At 48.1% G+C, this 24,062-nt stretch overlaps 1 protein-coding gene across 1 annotated transcript in view; it reads right to left on the reverse strand.

The window, feature by feature from the left end:
• TACC2 (transforming acidic coiled-coil containing protein 2) overlaps positions 1-11,616 on the reverse strand; it is a 209,638-nt gene extending 198,022 nt beyond the window's left edge. The window contains exon 1 of the mRNA XM_030202587.1: positions 11,408-11,616. The gene's annotated coding sequence lies outside the window, so the exon portion shown is untranslated. The remainder of the gene's footprint in view (positions 1-11,407) is intronic.
• Positions 11,617-24,062: the final 12,446 nt, after the last annotated feature.

The following is a 24,062-nucleotide window of genomic DNA, read 5'->3' on the forward strand; positions in this document are numbered from 1 at the left end:
TTTCCATATAACTTCCTCGAGTGTCCCCGAGTCTTCATACTTTTGGAACGAGTAGAAAAAATTTATCTACTTCTACTCATTCTACACCACTCAAGACGAGTTTCATCCCCTTTATCATTTTTGTCGCTCTTCTTTGAACCTTTTCTAATTCCACTATATCTTTTTTGAGATACAGTGACCAGAACTGAACACAATACTCAAGGTGAGATCGCACCATGGAGCGATACAGAGGCATTATAGCATGGAAGAACAATCATATAACATAGATTTAATATGATGTCAACACAATACAAATGAAGCCCCTGAATAAGTAATGTATTAGAACATTCCAGTAACAGAGATGATACTTACAGTGCTGACACAATACAATGAAAGACCTAAAGAAACAGCCCACCGGTCACACTTATGGATATGACAAAGGAATTGGGATAAATAGATAAGCGGCTAAAATGAAGAGAAATTATACGCACAATTCTCTTTTCTAAATAATGCTGAGAAATAGGAAAGAGTAGATTAACTTTGTCATAACTAGTTTTGTTCTAGTCTTCTTATTGTAAACTGCACTGATTCAGTTTTGGGGACTAGCGGTGTATAAGATTTTAAGATATGTAGAAATGATCTTAGTCGCAGACTAGTCCACAGGTGGAGGGAGCGGACAGTCAATCGCCACGGTATGAAAGGCTTGGGGGAAGAGCCAGGCTTTCATTTTCCTCCTGAAGTGGAGAGTCATCTACAGCACAGTGTATCCCCTCTGGGAGTGATTCCAGAGAGTGTGTGTGTGTGTGTGGAGGGGGGGCTACTTCTGAGAAGGTTCACTGGCATGCGATTTCCTTTGTTGAAGATATATATATACGCCAGGCCCCCTCCCTACCCATCTTCAAATCATTGCTCAAAGCCCACCTCTTCAATGTCGCTTTTGGCACCTAATCACAACACCTCTACTCAGGAAATCTAGACTACCCCAACTTGACATTTCGTCCTTTAGATTGTAAGCTCTTCTGAGCAGGGACCGTCCTTAGTTATTAATTTGTACAGCGCTGCGTAACCCTAGTAGCGCTCTAGAAATGTTAAGTAGTAGTAGTAGTAGTAGTGACAGAGACGTAGCCAGACATTGATTTGGGAGTGGGACTGAACCCAAAGTGGGGGGGGGGGGGCACATTTTGCCCCACCTTCTCATCACTCTCAACCCTTGCACAACCCCACATATCTGGGCTGGCGGGTTTCCCAAGCCCCATGAGCAGAATCGTTCCTGCAGTGATATTCAACACCGCACTGCCTACCCCCCTTTCCCACTAAAACTAAGCATGTGCGCAGGGGAGGGGGAAAGCAGGACAGGCAGCTTGACACCAAACATCCCGCAGGAAAGCTTCACCTGGCAATGATTGGAGACCCCCACCAGCCAAACCAGCAGACTTTGGGGACCCGAATCCAAAATTTGTGTGTGTGTGGGGGGGGGGGGCATGGCTACACCACAGGATAGTGATGCTACTTGAGAGGACCTTAGAGGTCTCAAAGGTGTGCATGTAAGTACATAAACATCGCCATTTTTGGACAGACCTAAGGTCCATCAAACCCAGGCCAATCCAGGTCACAAGAAGGATCCCAAAAGAGTAAAATAGTTTTCATGTTGCTTATTCCAGGAGGAATTTCCTAAGTCCATCTTAATAATGGTTTATTATTGTTGTTTCTTTTAGGTAAATGGCTAAACCTTTTTAAAACCCTGCTATCCTAACCGCATTTACCACATCCTCTAGCAACGAATTCCAGAGTTTGAACAAGTTGAGTGAAGAAATATTTTCTCCAGTTTGTTTTAAATGTACTACTTAGTAGCTTCATTATGTGCCCCCTAGTCCTAATATTTTTGGAAAGCGTGAACAGACACTTCACATCTACCCGTTCAACTCCATTCATTATTTTATAGACCTCTATCATATCTCCCCTCAGCCGCCTTTTCTCCAAGCTGAAGAGCCCTAGATGCTTTAGCCTTTCCTCATAGGGAAGTCATCCCATCCCCTTTATCATTTTCATCGCCCTTCTCTGCACCTTTTCTAATTCCACTATATCTTTTTTGAGATGCGGCGACCAGAATTGAACACAATATTCGAGGTGCGGTCGCACCATGGAGTGATACAAAGGCATTATAACATCCTCATTTTTGTTTTTATTATTATTATTATTTATTGCATTTGTATCCCACATTTTCCCACCTTTTTGCGGGCTCAGTGTGGCTTACAATACATTATGAATGATGGAAATACATTTTGTTACAATTCGGTTATGGATTACATTGTAAGAGTTATACGAGACAAAATCAAAGTATCGTTAAGGAATATATCAATGGAAAAGAACGTTGAAACATTGGAAGGAAACAACGAGGAGCTAAGGGGCAATATATCATAACAGAAAATATATGATATACATTTTTTTTTTTTGTGAGTAGAGGTATGAGTGTGGTGAGGTTTCAGGATAGAAAATTCATAAGTGGATGTGTTGATGTATTACTGAACGGTGAGTGTGGATTTTATGTGTTTTGGTTCTTTCCGTAAATTTTCTCAAAAAGATGTGTTTTCAATAATTTGCGGAAGTTGGTTTCTTCGCAGATCGTTTTCAGGCCACGCGGCAGCGCGTTCCAGTCCTGCGTGCTCATGTAAGAAAAGGTTGACGCTTGCAGCGCCTTGTATTTCAGGCCCTTGCAGTTAGGGAAGTGGAGGTTGAGGAAAGTTCTGGATGATTTTTTAGCGTTTCTGGGTGGTAAGTCGATTAACTCAGACATGTAGGCTGGGGCTTCTCTGTGAATAATTTTGTGGACTAGTGTGCATACTTTAAAAGTAATGCGTTCCTTGAGTGGGAGCCAGTGTAGCTTCTCTCGTAATGGTTTTGCACTTTCATATTTTGGTTTTCCGAATATGAGTCTCGCTGCTGTATTCTGGGCTGTTTGAAGTTTCCTCAGTATTTGCTCTTTGCAGCCTGCGTACAGTGAGTTGCAGTAGTCCAGATGGCTGAGTACGAGGGATTGCACTAGGCTGCGGAAGACGGATCTTGGGAAGAATGGTCTTATTCTTTTCAGTTTCCTAATAATACCTAACATTCTGTTTGCTTTCTTAGCCGCCACTGCACATTGAGATGAGGGTTTCAACATATCATCAGTGATGACGCCTAGATCCCTTTCCTGGGCGGTGACTCCCAATGTGGAACCCTGCATTATCAGGCTCATTTTCAAAAGAGAAAAACGTCCAAAAAGTGACATAAGTCTGTCTGGATTTGGATGTTTATCTCACAAAAACGCCCAAATCAGTATTTTCAAAACCTCTTTTTAGATGTTTTTCTCTGAAGTCAGTCAGAAGGACGTCTAAATCTCACCTCTTGTCACCTCTCGTTTAGACTACTGCAATCTGCTTCTTGCTGGCCTCCCACTTAGTCACCTCTCCCCTCTCCAGTCGGTTCAAAACTCTGCTGCCCGTCTCATCTTCCGCCAGGGTCGCTTTACTCATACTACCCCTCTCCTCAAGACCCTTTCTCTCCACACTCGTCCTTCCCTACACCCCTTCCCGTGCACTCCGCTCCATGGATAAATCTTTCTTATCTGTTCCCTTCTCCACTACTGCCAACTCCAGACTTCGCGCCTTCTGTCTCGCTGCACCCTACGCCTGGAATAAACTTCCTGAGCCCCTACGTCTTGCCCCATCCTTGGCCACCTTTAAATCTAGACTGAAAGCCCATCTCTTTAACATTGCTTTTGACTGGTAACCACTTGTAACCACTCGCCTCCACCTACCCACCTCTCCTCCTTCCTGTACACATTAATTGATTTGATTTGCTTACTTTATTTTTGTCTATTAGATTGTAAGCTCTTTGAGCAGGGACTGTCTTTCTTCTATGTTTGTGCAGCTCTGCGTACGCCTTGTAGCGCTATAGAAATGCTAAATAGTAGTAGTAGTTCAAGGCGGGACTTGGGCATTCCTAAGACTTGGACATCTTTCAGCCACAATGGAACAAACCAAAGACATCCAAGACGTTTTGAGCTAGACCTGTTTTTATAAAGAATAACTGAAGTGGGAATTGAACCCACTTCCCCAGGAGCAAGGTCTGCTGCACTGGCCACTAGGCTACTCCTCTACTCCACACAAGCAGTGCTCCAAATGACCAGATCACCTCCCCTTACTCCCCCAGTGATCACTATCCCCCTCCCACCCCCAAAAAATTAAAAAATATTACCTGCCAGCCTCTATGCCAGCCTCAGATGTTATACTCAGGTCCATTAGTATAGTATGCAGGTCCCTGGAGTAGTCTAGTAGTGGTGCAGTGCACTGCAGACAGGTGAACCCAGGCTTCTACCTCCCCCTACCTGTTACACTTGTGGAAGAAACTGTGAGCCCTCTAAAACCCACCAGAAACCCACTGTACCCACATATTGGTGCCCCTTTCACCTGTAAGGGCTATGGTAGTGGTGTACAGTTGGGGGTAGTGGGTTTTGGAGGGCTCAACAGACATGGTAAGGGAGCAATTGTGAGATGTGTACCTGGGAGCATTTTGTCCACTGTAGTGCCCACAAGGATGCCCTATTGCTTTCCTGGGATGTCACTTTCCACTATTCTACCTGATGTCAAGCTGTCTATTTTTTATAACATCTGAGCCTTGTGTCTATTGTTTATCATTAGATTTGGGCTTTGAATTCAGATCTATAGATGAAAAGGAGGTCTCATTACATATATCTAAATACCCGAGTGCTATTTTTCCATACTTCATAGCAAGAGTGTACATTCCCTAATTACCTGTCCCAATGCAACTGAAGCTTTTATCTCCTCAGTGCATGTAAATCGTTTCTTCCCTGTGTGGATTCTCTGATGCCATGTGAGGCTTTCTTTCCAACCAAAGCTTTTACCACATTCAGGTCATGTAAATGGTTTCACTCCTGTGTGTATTCTCTGGTGCACTGTGAGGTTTACCTTCAGACCAGAGCTTTTACCAGACACTGTACATGTAAATGGTTTCTCTTCCGTGTAGACTTTCTGATGCACTTTGACATTTACATTACAACCAAAGCTTTTACCATACTTAGAACATGTAAATGGTTTCAATCTATTGGGGATTTTCTTGTGTATTTTGGATGTTTTTTGTTTGAAAATGGACCAAAAAATAAAACATCTAAATCACAAAATGTTTTTCCAAACAGCATTTTCAAAAGGAAAAGATAGACTTTTTTGGTAAAAAATTACCTTTCCTGTTTTTAATTCAGACTTAGATGTCATATCCAAAAATGCCCTTGCTGTATTTGACTTGCTCAAAGTCACAAGGAGTAGCAGTGGGACTTGAACCCATGTTGCCAGGATTAAAGCCTGCTGCACGAACCATTAAGCCACTCCTCCTCTGTTTGGGATGGTTTTTGCTCGAAAATGGACCAAAAACAAAAAAGTCCAAATCACAAGACGTCCATAGCATTTTCACACACGAAAGATAGACGTCTATCTTTTTCAAAAATGACCTTCTTTTCCTGTTCAGAATTTGGACGTTTTTGTAAAACGTCCAAATTCTGATTTAGACGTTCTATCGAAAATGTCCCTCCAAGGAATAGTCTCCTCTCAGCCGTCTCTTTTCCAAGTTGAAAAGCCCTAACTTTCCTCTTTTTGTTGCTTTTCTGTCTACCTTTTCTAGTTCTGTTGTACCATTTTTGAAAGGAACAACCAGAACGGCATACAATACTCAAGATGTGGTCGCCCCAAAGACTACTGCTACTCATCATTTCTATAGTGCTACTAGACGTATGCAGCGCTGTACACATTATATGCAGGTACTTTCTCTGTCCCTAGAGGGCAGCGCTGTACACATTATATGCAGGTACTTTCTCTGTCCATAGAGGGCTGACAATCTAAGTTTTTGTACCTGGGGCAATAGAAGGTTAAGTGATTTGTCCAAGAAGATGCAATGGGAATCAAATCCAGGTTGCCAGGATCAAAGCCCACTACACTAACCATTTGCCTACGTTCTTTTTATTTACTTATTAGCTTTTAAACAAACTAATATAAAGGACATTAACAAAGCATTTGTTTGGTTTTCATTCCCTCCTTATCCAACTTGTCAATAAAACGATCACCTCCCCCCACACTATCCCACCCATTTATATAACCTTTCAGCAGATCAATTTAGAAAATGCCTTAACATAGATTTTCTCTCAGCACCTCATGTGCTCTAATGCCCCGAGGCTCAAAATCAGAACAGAGAAACAATTCTGTCATGCTCAACGCTAATGAGATGCAAATTTAAACGCAGTTTTGGGGGCGTTAAGGGGAGGATGTGCCTGGAGCATGCAGTCAAACGTTCTGCATTAAGCACAACTATTCAGCACATGCCCAGGACATCGGCTGTCATTATCAGCCCTGGTGGTCCGCTGGACACCAGACCCCTCACCTCTCCAACAGGTAGGGCCCTGGTGATCCCCCTCCCCCTCAATGAGTGAAGCCCTGGTAGTCCAGTGGACCCCCGGACCCCCCTCCCCACACACACAAATGCTAAAACACTGGTGGTTCAGTGGGACCCCTGTCAAGGATCCCCCCCAATACATCCCCCAGTGGCCTAGCGGTGACACCCCCCCAAACCCCTCATACCTGGAAAACAGGGACACAATCCTAGTGTCTCCTCCCGCTCAATCCTAGTGTCTCAAATTGGTGATGCCCAGTCCTGTTTGGTACATCCTGAGATGTACTGAGTGGGACCTAACCAGCATGTAAGGCAGCTAATGAATTCTACTTTCGTTGCACAGAAGGTGTTTGCGCCCTCTCAACAGTCCCACTCTATTCCTGCATATAGCAGATTAATTCCTAAAATTATATTTGCTTTTTTGATTGCACTTTTTTGTTAATAAGGTGCCTGCAACAATGCCAGCGAGAAAAGTTTCTCTGGCGCAGCTGGATCTAAACCGCTCTTTCTAAGCAGGGCTTTTCCATTTCGATGGCTATATCTATCAGCCCCCTGATGCCGCCATAGAGGCCAAAACATGGCCCGTGTCGGGCCTTACAATAAAGAACTTTTGCTGTCCCGGCTTTGGAGGTCTCAAGTGCCTTCTTTGTGTTTCCTGGTTTGTATTTTGTACTTCGGGTTTCCCTCTCTTTGTCTTTGTTAATTCCTGGCACATACTAAGGTGAGATTTCAGAGCATCTTTCTCGAATGACTCCTGACACAGAACACATAATTGTGTACTTGCGGTCAGGGCTGCCGAGAGACTGGGCCAGGCCCGGGGCAAGGCTTCCCCGGTCCCCCCCCCCCCCCCCCCCCCCCGAGGTCGTTGTTGTTGCTGCCGCCCCCTCCACCCGCCCCCCTCCGTCCACCACCGGGCCGGGCCCCCCTGATTTAAAATCATAGCGCCTCACCTCGACCTCGCTCCATGTGAAAGAACCGCACCAGCGGCAGTCTGCAGATCGCCTTCCTTCGGGCCTTCCTTCCCTGTGTCCCGCCCGAAGGGAGGCGATCTGCAGACTGCCGCTGCTGTGCTTTTTTCACACAGAGCGAGGTCAAGGTGAGGTGCTATGATTTTAATTCAGGGGGGCCCTGCCCGTTTGGTGGATGGAGGGGGCGGGTGGAGGGGACTGCGGCGCCAGGCCCCCCTTGGAGGCCTGGGCCCAGGGAATTTTGTACCCCCTGCCCCCCCCCTCTTGGCAGCCCTGCTTGTGGTTACAGCTGTTTTCCCCTATCTAGCTGTGCCCTTAAGAAATTAGGTGGTTTGATCTCAAAAGCTGAACATTTCATCCCTTCATCTAGCTAGCAGCCTAGATTCTCTCAATGGCTATTTTTAGCCACTCAAAAAGTGAACTGACCCAGATGTGTTTTCAGGGTCAAGGCAACATTTAGTAAGCCAGTTGCAGCTTTTCATTGCTAGGCTGCTAAATGTCATTCTTTAATCTTGGGTAGAGTAAAGATAAGCCTGTCGCTTGCTTGTAAAGTTGTGCCAGGGTAGATTTAGGAGAAATTTCAGCTACAAGCTAACCAGTTGAGTTTTTTTTTTTGGGGGGGGGGGGATCTCGCCAGGTACTTGTGACCTGGATTGGCCACTATTAGAAACAGGATGCTGGGCTTGATGGACCTTCGGTCTCTCCCAGTATGGCAACACTTATGTACTTCTGAGTTGCGGCTGATACTGAGCTGACAATAATGGACTTAAATTTTATGCAGCTACTGTAGCTTCAAGGTGGTGTAGCTAGGCTGGTCGCCAGGGGGGGCGGCCACTCCCCCAAACAGAGTTCTGACAGCGAGAGTACCTATTTTCTTATGCAGTCCCGCCAGTTTGTTGCGTCTACACATGCTTGCTCAGTCCGCCCTCCATTCCCCCTGATGTCACAACCTGGCTACACTGCCTGACTATTCGCCCCACAGGATCTGAGCAAAGCAGTGTGTGAACCGGCCAGGGGTGCCAGCGCTAACTGTACTGCCTGAATTGTGTCTGGTTTACTATCCTGCCTCCCCATATGTGTCGGATCCATTTCAGGCAGGTCCATAAACACCGTCTGGCCACCTTCTCATGCTATTCTTCCAAACAGTGATTCCCAGGCAGCTCTTGAAAACTGTTAGTGCAGTGCTGACACGTCTCTCATTGGCATGTGGAACCGGCTGTCTTAACCAGTCTTAGAGGCGGATGCAGAAAGACTTGCGGTAGAGCCGCGCGCAGATGTCTAAGCATGTGGCTTCTACCATGAGACGTAGCTACGTGGGGCCAGGGGGGCCTGGGCCCCCATAGATTTGGCCCTGGACCCCCCTACCGATGACCCTCTCAACCCCCCTCCCGCCGCCAACCCTCCCCCGCCTTCACCGTGGGCTACCTTTGTTGGCGGGGGACCCCAATCCCCGCCAGCCGAGGAGGTCCTCTTCTTCCCGCAAAGACTTCATTCTGTTTCTGACATCCTGCACGTTGTAAGTGCAGGATGTCAGACTCATAGAAACAGAATGAAGCCTTGCAGATCAGCCAGCGAGGTCCTCTTCTTCTGGCGCAAGGCTTCATTCTGTTTCTGTGAGTCTAACGTGCAGGACGTCAGAAACAGAACGAAGCCTTCGCGGGAAGAGGAGGACCTCTTCGGCTGGCGGGGATTGGGGTCCCCCGCCAGCAAAGGTAGCCCACGGCGACAGCGGGGGAGGGTTGGCGGTGGGAGGGGGGTCAGGAGGGTCGTCGGCAGGGGTCGTCAAAGTTGGCAGCGGTGGCGGGGGGGGGTGTCGGCAATGGCTGGGGGGGGTCAGTGGCACTGGGGGGGGGGGCTAAAATGTGCCCCCTCACCTCGGGCTCTGGACCCCCCTCCTGCCGAAGTCTGGCTATGCCCCTGCCATGAGCATAATACCGCAGCATGCAAGAAGCCAGCTGCATGCAAATTTTATATGTACAAAACCTGTGGCAAATGTGGAGGGAGTAAGCTGGACACGTTCGCACAAGGTTTAGCAGTAAGAAGCAGATGCACTAAAGTCTCGGTAAAGCACCGATCGTTATTTCCACCTCGGTAAAAATGACTGAGGTGGAAATAGCAAGCGATGCTCAAAATAAACGGGATGCAAACGAGCTGCTTGCAGAAACAGCGAGCAGCTCGTTAGGAGGGAAGCCAATCGGTCAGCTGAGCATATGCAGAACAGCCAATCGCTAAGCGTGGCTGTTCTGCGCATACTCAGAGCAGCGCATACTAGAAGCTGCATGTATGAAATCCATGTGTAGCTTTTTTTTTTTTCCAAACTTATCAGCGGCACAGGAAGCTCCACAAAGCAGTGATGGCGGCAAGAGAGATGTGCTCGCCCCCTGCCTGGCAGAAGCATGGAGCTGCAGTCCGGCCACTGGAGTGTCTTCTGAGCCCAGCATTGGCGCCCTTCCTTAGCAGGAAGTGGCTTCCACATGTGAGCAGGGGCCTCTAAACTGCAGTAGTGCAACACTCGCCTTCAGATCCTCCGGCTGACTGCACTGCCAACAAGCAGCCATCATGCAACGACAGCTCCTGACCACCCGTAAAAATTTCATCCTAAAGGCAGGCGATCCTTTCAGTGCATCACTAGGAAAATGACTGTGCATCACTCGGAATGCACATTTGAATAGTAATTAGCTCATTTGCATAGAATTATTGTGGGCTGCTACCGTGACAGGAAAAGAGCCTGCAGAAACTCTTTGCGCATGTCTCGCTGAACATGCTCGCTAAACTGGCTAGAACCAGTAAAAAAAAAAAGCATGTTGCTAGCTCGTTAAGTTTTGCGCATCTGGTCCAAAGAAAAACCAAAAGTATCAGCGCACATCAGTGTGTGTTCTCGCCTAAATATGAGCCTGGCAAAAATTGCTTACACATAAAATCCTTGCCAGGTTCATATTTAGGCACAGCCATGCTTTCAGTTTCAGTTTTGCTCCAATACCCACATGTTTGTTACTTTCCATCTGCCTTAAAACTTTGCGGGGGGGGGGGGGGGGGGGGGCTTCCTCCCACTTGCAAAACAAGATTGACAAGAAATCCTCTCCACAAAACCTTCTCTGGAAAAATTATCACGTGTCTGCGTCAAAAGAAAGCGGCGTACTCTCTGCGTTTCACGGAATACCGAAATTAGCTGTGCCTTCCATGCAATTTAACACCCGCACGCAACTCCTCTCTGCATTGCTCGGTATGTTCAAACTGCAGTAACCCCATGGCCTGCTTTCAGTGTCGGCCCCTAAGAGTGAGATATACGAGGGAAATTACTCCTTGGACGCAACTACAATGCAAAGTCCTGAAAACATTTATCCTTTCCTGGAATCTCCGAGGTTTAGAGAAAGTTGGAACACCAGTGTAGGGTCAGCACAAGCTGCTACAGAACTACAACACAGACAGACCCTAAAGGCTAAAAATAGACCAGCAAAGAGCCAGTCACTCACAGCTCCATTTCACTCTGTCAGATCTGAGCCACAACAAAGTAAAGTCTGCTGTGAAACACCCCAACAGAAACTGAGCGGCCAGAGGAGAAGAAAGGGGAACAGGCACCTTACCGCATATCCAGAGAGAACATGAAAGAGCAGGCTGGTGTTCCTGCTCTGAGCCCTGAGCCCCACGCAACACCCACTGCGGCTTTGCAGGAATGTCTGATGGCAAACTGCAATCCTGACAAGAGAGGCCGGGAACAGGAGCGAGGGAGATGGAGAGGGGCAGGTGAGGGGGGGGGGGGGGGGGGGGGGGGGGGAGAAGAGACAGTGATGGCATAAGGGGTTCAAAGTGAAGGAAAAGTCTAGACAAGGAGGCCAGAAGTATATGGGAACACTTCAAAACACAACACAACAGCAGTGCAAGCTTCTCCTCATACACAGACACACACAGAACAGGTACAGCACAGGCAGAAGCAGTGAAATCGTCCCTCATATCATAGCCCTCGCCCTCACACCTGGACACACTGTCCCACCACTGAATGCAGGTCCGTCTGCTCGTCACACTACCTGGGATTTCTGTTAGCTGTGGATCAGCAGCAGGGGCAGATGATCACCTCAAATGTTCTTCGTGATCAGTGTTCTGGGAGAAGGACAGAACATGGATCAGCGGAGCCTGATAGCACCTCTCAGGCATGTGGAGACATATGAAGCTGAGGGCTGGATGAAAAACATCTCACAGTCTGTCAGAAGTGCCCTCCAGTCATGGGCAAAGCTCATTCCTGCTCTTCCCAGGTTTGTTTATATGTTCCATTTATATAACCTGCCTCGTCACTGTTTGGAAGAGCCAAACATGGCAATTGCCTGGATGTAACCAGAGGCTCCAAGATGCCATTAAAGAGACAGACTTTAAGAGCCTCGATGCCTCCTATGTCATAACAGGCATTTTAAAGAAGAAGGCACCTTTACAACGCTACAAGAACTGAAGCAGAAATCCAATACTCTCTAACGTAATTCATACACTCAACTGATAAACCCATCTGTCTACCTTGCCACACAGAGGACGTGGCTTGATTTGCAGAACTGACTTCTGCTACAGGGCTGCAAATGCTGCGGAGGAAGGAATCAGGGGGCACCTAAATCAGTGCGCAATCTGTATTCCAGGGTTCTAGATGGAGCCCTTGTCATGGCACGGGCAGAGAAGAAGGGGAGACATCTTAGCCACTGGGTCAACTGGCATTAGAGCTGAAAGAGCAGGAGGAAAGACTCAGAGGAATGAGACAAAAAGAGACCATGACGAGTCTTTATTCTAATCTGGATAAGTACTCAGGAGACCCTGTCACTAGAAATATCCCACAGGGCCCACTGATAGCTTACACATGATCCATTCTGCATACGTAGATATCCTCAAGTTGAAAACAAATGGTGGAAGGGGTGGACTGACAGTGATCTGGGCCCCCGGGCAGAAAGGGTCATTGGGCCCCTGTCCCCGCCACCCCCATCTTTGTTTCCAGCACCCCTCTGCATACTACAGCCCCCGGACCTACCTTGAAGAGCCCTGGTGGTCTAGTGGCCTCTTGGGGGACAGGAAATAACGCCACTCTTTCCTGCCTGCTGGCTTTATTTATTCGGCAATATGAGAGTTGCCCTTTATTTTGCAGAGGCCTAAAAACTTGGTTGTTTAAGAAATATCTGTCTTAAGTTACAGTTGATGAACTTTATGTATATTCCCAATTATGCCTGGTTCTCCTTTTGTGATCCGCACAGAACTTGTGAGGCTTGTTGCAGATCATAAGAATAGATTACAGCAGAAATAATCTAATGTTGACTGGGCCAGAGGGTGGACATGTCCTTCTCCAAATTCTCTCCAACTTAGTACTCCTCAGCACCTGCTGCTGACTCTTCCAAGATCCGTATTCATGCACCGTACTCACCTGTTCTGAACTACTGTACATTCTCAAGCACCCCAGAAGAATTAGAGATATTTGGAAGTATTTTGAAAAATTAAACCTTGATCTTCAGTATCACCTGTGCCATTGAGTTAATAAAGAACACTAACATACCCATATTGATGTATATATATAGTGTCTGAGATGCAGCTGGCTGCAAAAAAGAAAGATACAATTATCTGCATATGTGGAGACTGGATGAGAGTTTAAAGCCAGTACCTTCTGCCCCTAATCCCAGAGCTCAGTGACCAAGTCCATGGTGGCCGCATTTTTTCCAGGATTGATTTGGCTCATAACCTTCTTCAAAAATGCAAGCGGACAACCACCTTCCAAATTTGCACAGGTAATCTGAATAGCATGTGATGCCCTCTGGTCTCAATGGTACACCAACTACATATTAGATGCTCATCGATTACGTCTTCCATGTTGTACTGGATCTCTATGTGGTGGTCTATCTGGATGGCATTCTAGTGTATTCATAGATGTTGCCACTTTACGACCAATGTGACCTCAGTATTAAAGCAGCTACACAAGTACAAACTCTACACAAAGGCAGAGAAATGGTTGTTTGGCCAGGAGTCAGTGCAATTGTTAAGCTATATACTATCTGCAAATGGGGTACAAAAGAACAGTACTCTTGGAAAGTCCAAGGAGTATTTGTAATATCCAAAGTTGTATTAGATCTACTGTGAGATAAGACAGCTTTTTTTCAGTTTCCTCCTAAAAGAAGTAGTGAAGATAGAAATGGTAGTAGAATTTGAAACAGTGTGAGGTATACAAAGAAGATCCGTAGTGGGAAGACGATGGTGAAAAAAAGCACTTGGTAATGTGCATGGAGTGGTGGGTAGTGGTACAGCCCACATCAACACTGGGCTGAACCTGTATTGAGTGGCAGTTTCAACCGAAAAAGCACTGGAACCACATTGGACTTCCTGGTGCTGTTGGGATAGACATAGAGAGCTGGAATTCTAAACTACTGGATTTCACAGAAAGCTGGGAGATGCTTAAACTCAAAACTTCAATGAAGGCCAAATTTTAACATGGAAATGTTGACTTAAGTGCTAATCTTGTAAGAAGCCTTTTTGTCATCTTGATTTGCCCCAGTCTTCTACCAAGGCCTAGTGATTAGTGTAGTGGTCTGAGAACCAGTGGGAACTGGGTTCAATTCCCACTGCAGCTCCTTGTGATTCTGGACAAGACACTTAACCCTCCGTATCCCCAGGTATAAAGTAATAGAATATGTAAGCTGTCTTGATTGTAACTACAGAAAGGCGATATATCAAATCTCATGCCCATTAGAGGCTAACCATACCTCAAGGAGCCTGATATTAGCCTGGGACTGTCACTGTAATAAGCCCCTACAGAACTTGGATCTGACTGTGCTGGACACCCAAGAACTGAAGCCCATCTGTGTCTGAGGGCAGGGATGCAGTGCCAGATATGATACCAAACAATGACTGGTGAATCAAAGTAAGGAAATAGGGATGTGACATCATCAGAACATTTGGTTCATTAACACACTGTTGGAAACAGGATACTGGGCTCGATGGACTTTCGGTCTGTCCCAGTATGGCTTTTCTTAGGTTCTTGTTGGGTCTGTGGCCAAAGTAGGCTGACTAGAATGTGCCTGAATTTCCCCTTGGGAAGTTGAACTGAAGCTGTTGGGCTTTCTTCACAGGTTAATTTTATTCTGTGAGAGGTATCAGCACCTTGATCAGAAGCACTCAGTCATGTATAGGACTGTAATTTAGTTATTTATTTTACAATTTATATTCTACCTCTATCCAAGGTAGATCACATCACAGTAAAACATACATAAAAATTAACATAATATAACAAACTTCACAGTAAGGCACAAAACAGGGAGTAAAACCCTCTTACATAGGTTAATTATTCATGTTTAAATAAATGGTGCTACATATGGGACTATCCTACATTGAATGTACAAAAAGTAGTGAAAGAGAGAATTTCTTCTTTTCGGGGGGGGGGGGATTAGGAGTTGCTAAGTGCGTTTTGGTTAATTGTTGTAGAATTAGACTTTGATTTTACAACTATGTCAAAAGGTTAAATGTCAGCAGTCAGACCTTTAGCAAACAGGTGATTTTTTTTTCTTTTATTACTGGGAGGGAACGGACTTTCTGGAAACACTGTATTGTTTATTTAGCCATAGCCAATATATTTTCATTGGTAGCTCAAGGTGACATACATTCAGGTATGCCGGGGATGTCCCTGTTTCTAGAGGGCTTACAACATATCTGTACCTGAGGTAATGGAGGCTGAAGTGACTTGGCCAAGGTCACAAGGATCATCGGCAGGATTTGAACTATAACAGACCTGATTCTCAGCCCACTGCTCTAAGCACTAGTGGGGGGGGGGGGGGGGGCTAGTGCTGGGCAAGACTTCTACGGTCTGTGCCCTGAAAATGGCAGATACAAATCAAGGTCAGGTATACACATAAAGTTGCACATATGAGTTTATCTTGTTCGGCAGACTGGATGGACCGTGCAGGTCTTTCTCTGCCGTCATCTACTATGCTACTATGTTACTCCTCCACTCAGCTGGCAGAGACCTTCCTGAGCCTGGATTACTTTATAGTCATGGTTATTTTGGTAGTGTTAGACCAATTCACCCAAATGTAACACCCCCCTTAGGAGCATCCCTGTGTTCTGGGCCCCCAGCTCCATTGGTCCCTTAAGTGTGTGGAATCTGATGCCTCCACCTAGGGCAGAAAGGTGTTAGTGGGTGAGATTTCCTTTCCTTCTCCCCAGGAAAATCCAAAGAAAAATCTTTCTTAGGATTTCAGCCCTCCGTCTCTGTGATCTGAACTGACGGGATTCATAGACCAGAGGGACCTGTTTATATTAACGTGTTCAAACCCTCAGCCCTTTACAGTTTTGAAAAATCCCTTCAGCTCTCCAGAGCCCTCTAGAGGCCAAGGCCTGGAACTGCACTCCCCACAGTACTGCGAACCAACCTTCGCCCCTTTCCCTCAGGCAAAGAGAAAGCAAAATCTCTTCTATCTAAACTCCTTTTAATCCAAGTTCTTTATAGATTGAAAGCAGCGCTTCTTTTTTTCACAACCGCAATCTGCTCTAATACTAATCCGATATATAACCCATCCATTCAGGTCTGTTCACGCTTTCCAATACTAGGACTAGGGGGAGGGTTACCATATGGCTCCAGAAAAAGGAGGACGGATTGAGCCAGCCGGGTTGCATGCGATGAAACTGCAGTTTCCATATCATCATGCTGATCAATCCATAGACTGGTGGGTTGTGTCCATCTACCAGCAGGTGGAGATAGAGAGCAATCCTTTTGCCTCCCTATATGTGGTCATGTGCTGCCGGAAACTCCTCAGTATGTTCTCTATCTCAGCAGGTGGTGGTCACACACAGCAGCAGCTCTGGCTAGGCCTCCAAGCCTAATTTTTAGGTTTTGTTGAGTACCTGGGGTTGAGGGCTCTTCTTGAGCAAGTGCAAACCTGGTGGCGCCAGGTCCCTCCTTTTCTCCCCCCTCCCGCTGGCTCCGTTAAAAAAAAAAAAAAAAAATTTTGGGACATCCTTAAAGGCGTTTATTTCGACGTTTATTTAAACGTTTATTGCAGCTACTCACTGGGACACCAGGTCGTTACAGCTCGGAGCGAGAAGCAGGTAATTTTTACCTTTTTATAGTGGGCAGGGGGTTCCCCGATCGATCTCCACGTGGCCTATGGCGTCGGAGGGCGAGGGCACGAAGAATCAGTCCCCGGACCGCGTGTGCGCTTCTAGCGGGGATGCAGGGGTCTTAAAGTCTGATTCACCCTTGTTGGGTGTCAGTTCGGAGGCCGGTCAGTGTCCCGGGTCTTCCTCCGGTGCTGCGGTTTTTCCCGCCATAAACGCCCATCCCCCGCTGCTCGCCTCCGCCATCTTGGCCGGCCACTCTGCTCGGACGGCTTCTTCTTGGGCCGCCCTTGAGCTGGGAGACGTTAATGCCATGGCCGCCCTTGATTTCGGCGACGGCAAAAAAGCGGCTAAAGTTAAGCGCCGTTCTTCCCGCGCGGCTGCTTCACGGAGTGTCGCGCCGGACGCCATCTTGGATGCGCAGCCGGTTGGTGCGTCTAGGGCTGTGGCCCAGGCTGCTGAAGTGCACAGTCTGGGGGGGTTTCTCCCCCGAGTTTATTTTGCTGCTGCATCAGGCCTTCCTTATGCAAAACGCTGCCCCTTCTCCCTTGTCCGATAAAGGGGTTGAGGCCCCCGGAAGTAAACGCCCTCGGGTGGATTCCCAGGCCTTAGAGGACTCTGTTTCCTCTGATGTAGATGAGGGCAGCGTATCTGAGTTCTCCCAACGGTCCTTTGGGGATTCCTTGGAAGAGACGGATTCCCGCTTGGATGGAGTGGATGACCCCTCTGCAGCGCGGATCTTTCGCTCAGAGGATTTGCCCAACCTGTTAGTGCAGGCCATGAGCATTTTGAAGATTTCCTCTCCAGAGGACGTCTCTCCCTCAGCCCCTGTTGGCTCCGCCATTATGCTGGGGACGAAGCGCCTGCCTAGAACCTTCCACGTGCATGATGCCATGCACACCTTAATTTCGGCTCAATGGGATGTCCCGGAAGCGAGCCTCAAAGTGGCTAGGGCTATGTCCCGCCTCTATCCTTTGCCTGAAAGTGAACGGGAGGCCTTTATTTGGCCTACCGTGGATTCTTTAATCACTGCGGTGACTAAGAAAACGGCGTTGCCGGTGCAAGGTGGCACGGCCCTAAAGGACGCCCAAGACAGAAGATTGGAGGCGGCCTTAAGGTCGTCCTTCGAGGCGGCTGCCTTAAGTTTGCAGGCCTCAGTTTGCGGCTCCTATGTGGCCAGGGCGTGCCTGACGATTGTGCATTGGGCTTCCCCCTCGGATCCTTCCTTGAGGGCTGATTGGCCGGCCCTGGAATCGGGCTTGGCTTATTTGGCAGACTTACTGTATGATGTCTTGAGAGCCTCGGCTAAAGGTATGGCTCAGACAGTTTCTGCGCGGCGGTGGCTTTGGCTGAAACATTGGTCTGCTGACCACGCCTCTAAGTCCCGCTTGGCTAAGTTGCCTTTTAAAGGCAAGCTGCTCTTTGGGGTCGAGCTGGACAAAATTGTGACCGATCTCGGCACGTCTAAGGGCAAGAGGTTACCAGAGGTCAGGGCTCGGGCCAGTGCTTGCCCCGGTATCTCCAGAGGACGGTTTCAGGAAGCCCGTCGGTACCGTCCGGGCAAGTCGGGCTCCTCTGCCCCCTCTTCCTTCAAGAGGAATTTCTCCCCCAAGCAGCATTCCTTTCGCAGAGACCGCCGTCCCGGAGGTGCGCCCTCCGGTCCTCCCCCAGGGTCTCGTACCCAATGATGGGGTCCTGGTCCATGGCCCAGTGCAGATTGGAGGACGCCTGTCCTCGTTTCTGGGCGAGTGGACCAGGGTAACTTCAGACGCTTGGGTGCTGGAAGTCATCAGAGACGGCTACAAGCTAGAGTTCTGCCGACCCTTAAGAGACGGGTTTGTACTCTCTCCCTGCAAGTCTCCGGTCAAAGCTGTGGCAGTGCAGCAGACCTTGGACAATCTGATCCGCCTGGGTGCGGTCGTTCCGGTGCCAGAAAATCAGCTTGGCAAGGGACGTTACTCCATTTACTTTGTGGTGCCAAAGAAAGGAGGTTCTGTACGGCCTATCCTCGACCTCAAAGGGGTCAATCGGGCCTTGAAAGTTCGGCACTTTCACATGGAGACTCTCCGCTCTGTTATAGCGGCAGTGAAGGCAGGGGAGTTCCTGGCATCCTTGGACATCAAGGAAGCGTACTTGCATATTCCCATCTGGCCTCCTCATCAACGCTTTCTGCGTTTTGCAGTCCTGGGCCGACACTTCCAGTTCACAGCCCTCCCGTTCGAGTTGGCTACTGCTCCGCGGACCTTCTCCAAAGTAATGGTGGTCATCGCGGCCTTCCTGCGAAAGGAAGGAGTACAAGTCCATCCTTATCTGGACGACTGGTTGATCCGAGCCCCCTCTTATGCAGAGTGCGGCAAAGCTGTGGACCGGGTGATTGCTCTTTTGAGCTCCCTGGGGTGGATCATCAACTGGGAGAAAAGCCAGCTGCGCCCGACTCAGTCCCTGGAGTATCTGGGAGTTCGATTCGACACCCAAGTGGGCAGAGTGTTCCTGCCGGACAATCGGATTGTCAAACTTCAGGCTCAGGTGGACCAGTTCCTAGTAGCCTCTCCGCTTCGGGCTTGGGACTATGTGCAGCTGTTGGGCTCTATGACGGCCACGATGGAAGTAGTGCCCTGGGCCAGGGCTCATATGAGACCACTACAACACTCTCTGCTGCAGCGCTGGACTCCGGTGTCGGAGGATTATGCTGTGCGCCTTCCCTTGGACCCAGCAGTGCGCAAGGCGCTGAGCTGGTGGCTGAAGACAGACAAGTTGTCTGCAGGGATGCCTCTTGTGACCCCAGAGTGGATTGTCGTCACGACGGACGCCTCTTTGACGGGCTGGGGAGCCCACTGCTTGGGAAGGACAGCGCAGGGGCTCTGGTCTCCTGCAGAGGCAAAGTGGTCTATCAACCTCCTGGAACTCAGAGCCATTCGGTTGGCGCTTTTGGAGTTCCTCCCGGTACTGGCGTTGAAGCCAGTACGGGTCCTGTCGGACAATGCCACGGCTGTGGCCTATGTCAACCGCCAGGGAGGTACCAAGAGCGCCCCTCTAGCCAAGGAAGCCATGAATCTATGCCAGTGGGCGGAAGCGAACCTGGAACAGCTGTCAGCTGCCCACATTGCTGGAGTCATGAATGTCAAGGCGGACTTTCTCAGTCGCCATACCTTGGATCCCGGAGAGTGGCAGTTATCGGCTCAGGCGTTCTTGGACATCACGAAGCGCTGGGGCCAGCCAAGCCTAGATCTGATGGCGTCATCGGCCAATTGCCAAGTGCCGCGCTTTTTCAGCAGAGGACGGGACCCTCGATCTCTGGGAGTAGATGCTCTTCTCCAACAGTGGCCGACACAAGAGCTTCTCTATGTGTTCCCGCCCTGGCCCATGTTGGGCAGGGTACTAGACCGTGTGGCAAAGCATCCGGGCCAGATAATCCTGGTGGGTCCGGACTGGCCCAGACGTCCCTGGTATGCGGACTTGATCAGGCTCTCAGTGGACGACCCTCTGCGGCTGCCAGTGGAGCAGGGCCAGGATCCCTCCCCCTTTGGTCTTACGGCCTGGCTATTGAGCGGCAGCGTCTGAGGAAGAAGGGCTTCTCAGACAAGGTCATCGCCACTATGCTAAGAGCGAGGAAGCGCTCTACTTCTACTGCTTACGCCAGGGTTTGGCGTACCTTTGCAGCGTGGTGTGAAGCAGGCTCACTTTCTCCCTTCACTGCTCCAATTTCTTCAGTGCTGGCGTTCCTGCAAGAAGGTCTGGAGAAAGGCCTGTCGCTCAGTTCCCTTAAAGTCCAGGTAGCGGCTCTGGCTTGCTTCAGGGGCCGCCTGAAGGGTGCTTCCCTGGCTTCGCAGCCAGATGTGGTACGTTTTCTCAAGGGAGTTAATCACCTGCGCCCTCCTCTGCACTCAGTGGTGCCTGCATGGAATCTCAACCTGGTGCTAAGAGCCTTGCAGAAGTCGCCTTTTGAACCCTTGTCGAGGGCATCTCTGAAGGACCTGACGTTGAAAGCAGTCTTTTTGGTGGCTATCACTTCAGCCAGAAGAGTTTCCGAGCTCCAGGCACTCTCATGTCGAGAGCCTTTTCTGCAGTTCACTGAGGCAGGAGTGACTATTCGCACAGTGCCTTCCTTCCTGCCCAAGATTGTTTCTCGCTTCCATGTGAATCAGCAGCTCTGTCTCCCTTCCTTTCGTAGGGAGGGCTACCCAGAGGAATACTCTGCTCTCAAATATCTGGATGTGAGACGAGTCATCATCAGATACTTGGAAGTGACCAATGATTTCCGGAATTCGGATCATCTGTTTGTCCTTTTTGCAGGTCCTCGTAAGGGTCTGCAGGCTGCTAAGCCTACAGTGGCAAGATGGGTCAAGGAAGCCATTGCAGCGGCTTATGTGGCCGCGGGGAAGGTGCCGCCTATCCAGCTGAAGGCTCACTCCACTAGAGCTCAGGCGGCCTCGATTGCAGAGGCCGGGTCCGTCTCCTTGGAAGAGATTTGCAAGGCGGCAACTTGGGCATCGGCCCATACCTTCTCCAGGCATTACTGCTTGACTGTGGCTGCTCGGGCGGAGGCCCAGTTTGGAGCTTCAGTGTTGCGGTCAGGGATTTCAATGTCCCGCCCTGGGTGAGTACTGCTTCGGTACATCCCACCAGTCTATGGATTGATCAGCATGATGATATGGAAGGTAAAATTATGTATCATACCTGATAATTTTCTTTCCATTAATCATAGCTGATCAATCCATAGCCCCTCCCAGATATCTGTACTGTTTATATTCTGGTTGCATTTCAGATTCAAGTTTAGTCTTCAGTTCCTGTTCAGGAGGACTTCGTGTTCAAGTTTTTTCAATTGGATTCTTCAAGAGTTGAGACGAGTTTGTGTTACAGTGAGCTGCTGCATTCCTCTCCCCTCCGTTTTACGGGGCTGGATTGAGACATAAATTCTGCCGGCGCTCCCTCCCGCTTCGTGCGGCTGTAGGGCAGCTTTGTACCCCTCCCGCTTCGGCGGTGTTAGGGTCAGTCAGCTCCTCCCGCGGTTGCGGTTGCAGGATAAGCCAGATCCCCCCGCATCGGCGGGGTGGTGTCCTTCCCCCGCTCCGCGGGGATGAGCTGGACGGATTCCCCTCCCCCACTTGTGTGGGGATGAGCTGGGTTAATTCCCCTCCCCCGTTTCGGCGGTGGTGAGCTGGGCAGAGTGTCCCTTTGTGGGTGTAATTCTCTAAGTGCTGAGTCCTGCGGATGGAGCTTGGATATCGACATACTGAGGAGTTTCCGGCAGCACATGACCACATATAGGGAGGCAAAAGGATTGCTCTCTATCTCCATCTGCTGGTAGATGGACACAACCCACCAGTCTATGGATTGATCAGCTATGATTAATGGAAAGAAAATTATCAGGTATGATACATAATTTTACCGTAGTAAATTTAAAACAAATCGGAGAAAAATTTTCTTCACCCAACGCATAATTAAACTCTGGAATTCATTGCCGGAGAACGTGGTGAAGGCAGTTAGCTTGGCAGAGTTTAAAAAGGGGTTAGACGGTTTCCTAAAGGACAAGTCCATAAACCACTACTAAATGGACTTAGGAAAAATCCACAATTCCAGGAATAACATGTATAGAATGTTTGTACGTTTGGGAAGCTTGCCAAGTGCCCTTGGCCTGGATTGGCCGCTGTCATGGACAGGATGCTGGGCTCGATGGACCCTTGGTCTTTTCCCAGTGTGGCATTACTTATGTACTTCAACAGGCAACTCTCCAACACATATGAAAGATATTCTTCTTATACCAATTATGAAAGATCCAAAAGTGTCTTCCTACCTTGAGTCTAACTTTAGACCTGTTGCTTCTACTCCATTTTTTTGTGAAAATATTTTGCACGATTCTCTAATTAGAGTACATATAAAGTTAAATGTCATGAAGCCCTTTACAGATAGAGTTTGCCTGTGGGGTACCCCAAGGTTCACTGTTGTCTCCAATATTATTTAATACATGTTTTCATTCTCTGGGCTGTGCATTAGATAAAATAGGTTTTAAAACATTTATCTCCTCAAATCACTTCATTGGCTTCCGATCAGATATCGCATACAATTCAAGCTCCTCCTCCTTACTTACAAATGCACTCAGTCTGCGGCTCCTCACTACCTCTCCACCCTCATCTCCCCCTATGTTCCCGCCCGTAACCTCCGCTCACAGGACAAAGCCCTTCTCTCAGTACCCTTCTCCACCACTGCCAACTCCAGGCTCCGCTCATTCTGCCTTGCCTCACCCTATGCCTGGAACAATCTTCCTTTACCCATACGCCATGCCCCCTCCCTACCCATCTTCAAATCTCTGCTTAAAACTCACCTCTTCAATGCTGCCTTCGGCGCCTAACCGCTTGAGAAATATAGAATGCCCCAATCTATCCACCCTATCAGATTAACTGTTCACTCGTCCTCTAGATTGTACACTTGTCTTTAGATTGTTCTCTTGTCTTTTAGATTGTAAGCTCTTTGAGCAGGGACTGTCCTTCTATGTTTAAATTGTACAGCGCTGCGTAACCCTAGTAGCGCTTTAGAAATGTTAGTTAGTAGTAGTAGTAGCTGATGATATCACAGTTATTATTCTGATTGTATCTGATTGTATGATAAGGTTCAACAATGTTTGGACTTTTTTTTACAAAGTCGCACTTGTGATTCCTGCATGGCAAATGTGCAGGAATTGGTAGCGTGGCTTTGCAAAAGAAACCTTTCGTGTTTTATTCGTGTTAATATCACCAAGTAGTAAAACATTATCAAAGTGAAGCATGTTTCTAAAAATAAATTCATAAAATATTTCTTTAGCAGAAGACCATTTACCAGGAGGATAGTAAAAGAGAACTGATGTTAGATCTCTTAACTGATAGACTGTTATTTCCAAATCTGTATTACGTGTAGAGTCTATAACATTAATAAGGGCATTTTCAATAGGTTGTCTAAATCCGATTTTAGACGTTTTGCTGAAAAAATCCGAAAAATAAAGGGGCCTTTTTACAGCCACAGTAAAAAGTGGCATGAGGTAGTGTAGGTGTGTGTATTGCGCGAGCGCCGGGCCCGCTTTTACCGCATCTATAAAAAAAATGGCCTTTTTTTAATTGGACGGAAAAAAAAGCCTGTGGAAAAAAATGAAACCAGTGCAGGCCCAAAACCGGCCTCAGGTCTTAACGCCACCCATTGATCTAGCGGTAAAGGCAGTTATGTACTGCATGGTAGTGGATGGGTAGGGGAGAAGGAGGGGCAATGGTGGATTGGAGGGGAGAGGAAACAGAGATTAGGCTCACTTCCACTCCTGTCTATTAAACCTCCTTGCTTGCAGCCAGCTCATAGGTTTGGTTTGCTTGGTTTGTTTTGAGTGAATGGTAATGATGGCTGCGCAAGGGAGTGGAAACAGAAATTAACCACATTGGCTTCCTCCTTGCAGCAGCTTATAGGTTTGGCTGCTTTGTTTTGAGTGTATTGCAATGAGGACGGCGTGAAGAAGTGGAAGCAAACATTAACCAAATGGGCTTCCATTCTTACAGTGGACTAGATAGGCTCACTTCCACTCTGCTTGCTTAGTTTTGAGTGTACTGGATGACGGCTGCGCGGAGGAGTGTAAACAGTGATTAACCTCATTGGCTTCCT

The sequence above is a fragment of the Microcaecilia unicolor genome, chromosome 5 (genome assembly GCF_901765095.1).
Source record: "Microcaecilia unicolor chromosome 5, aMicUni1.1, whole genome shotgun sequence".
In the NCBI taxonomy this organism is placed as follows: Eukaryota; Metazoa; Chordata; class Amphibia; order Gymnophiona; family Siphonopidae; genus Microcaecilia; species Microcaecilia unicolor.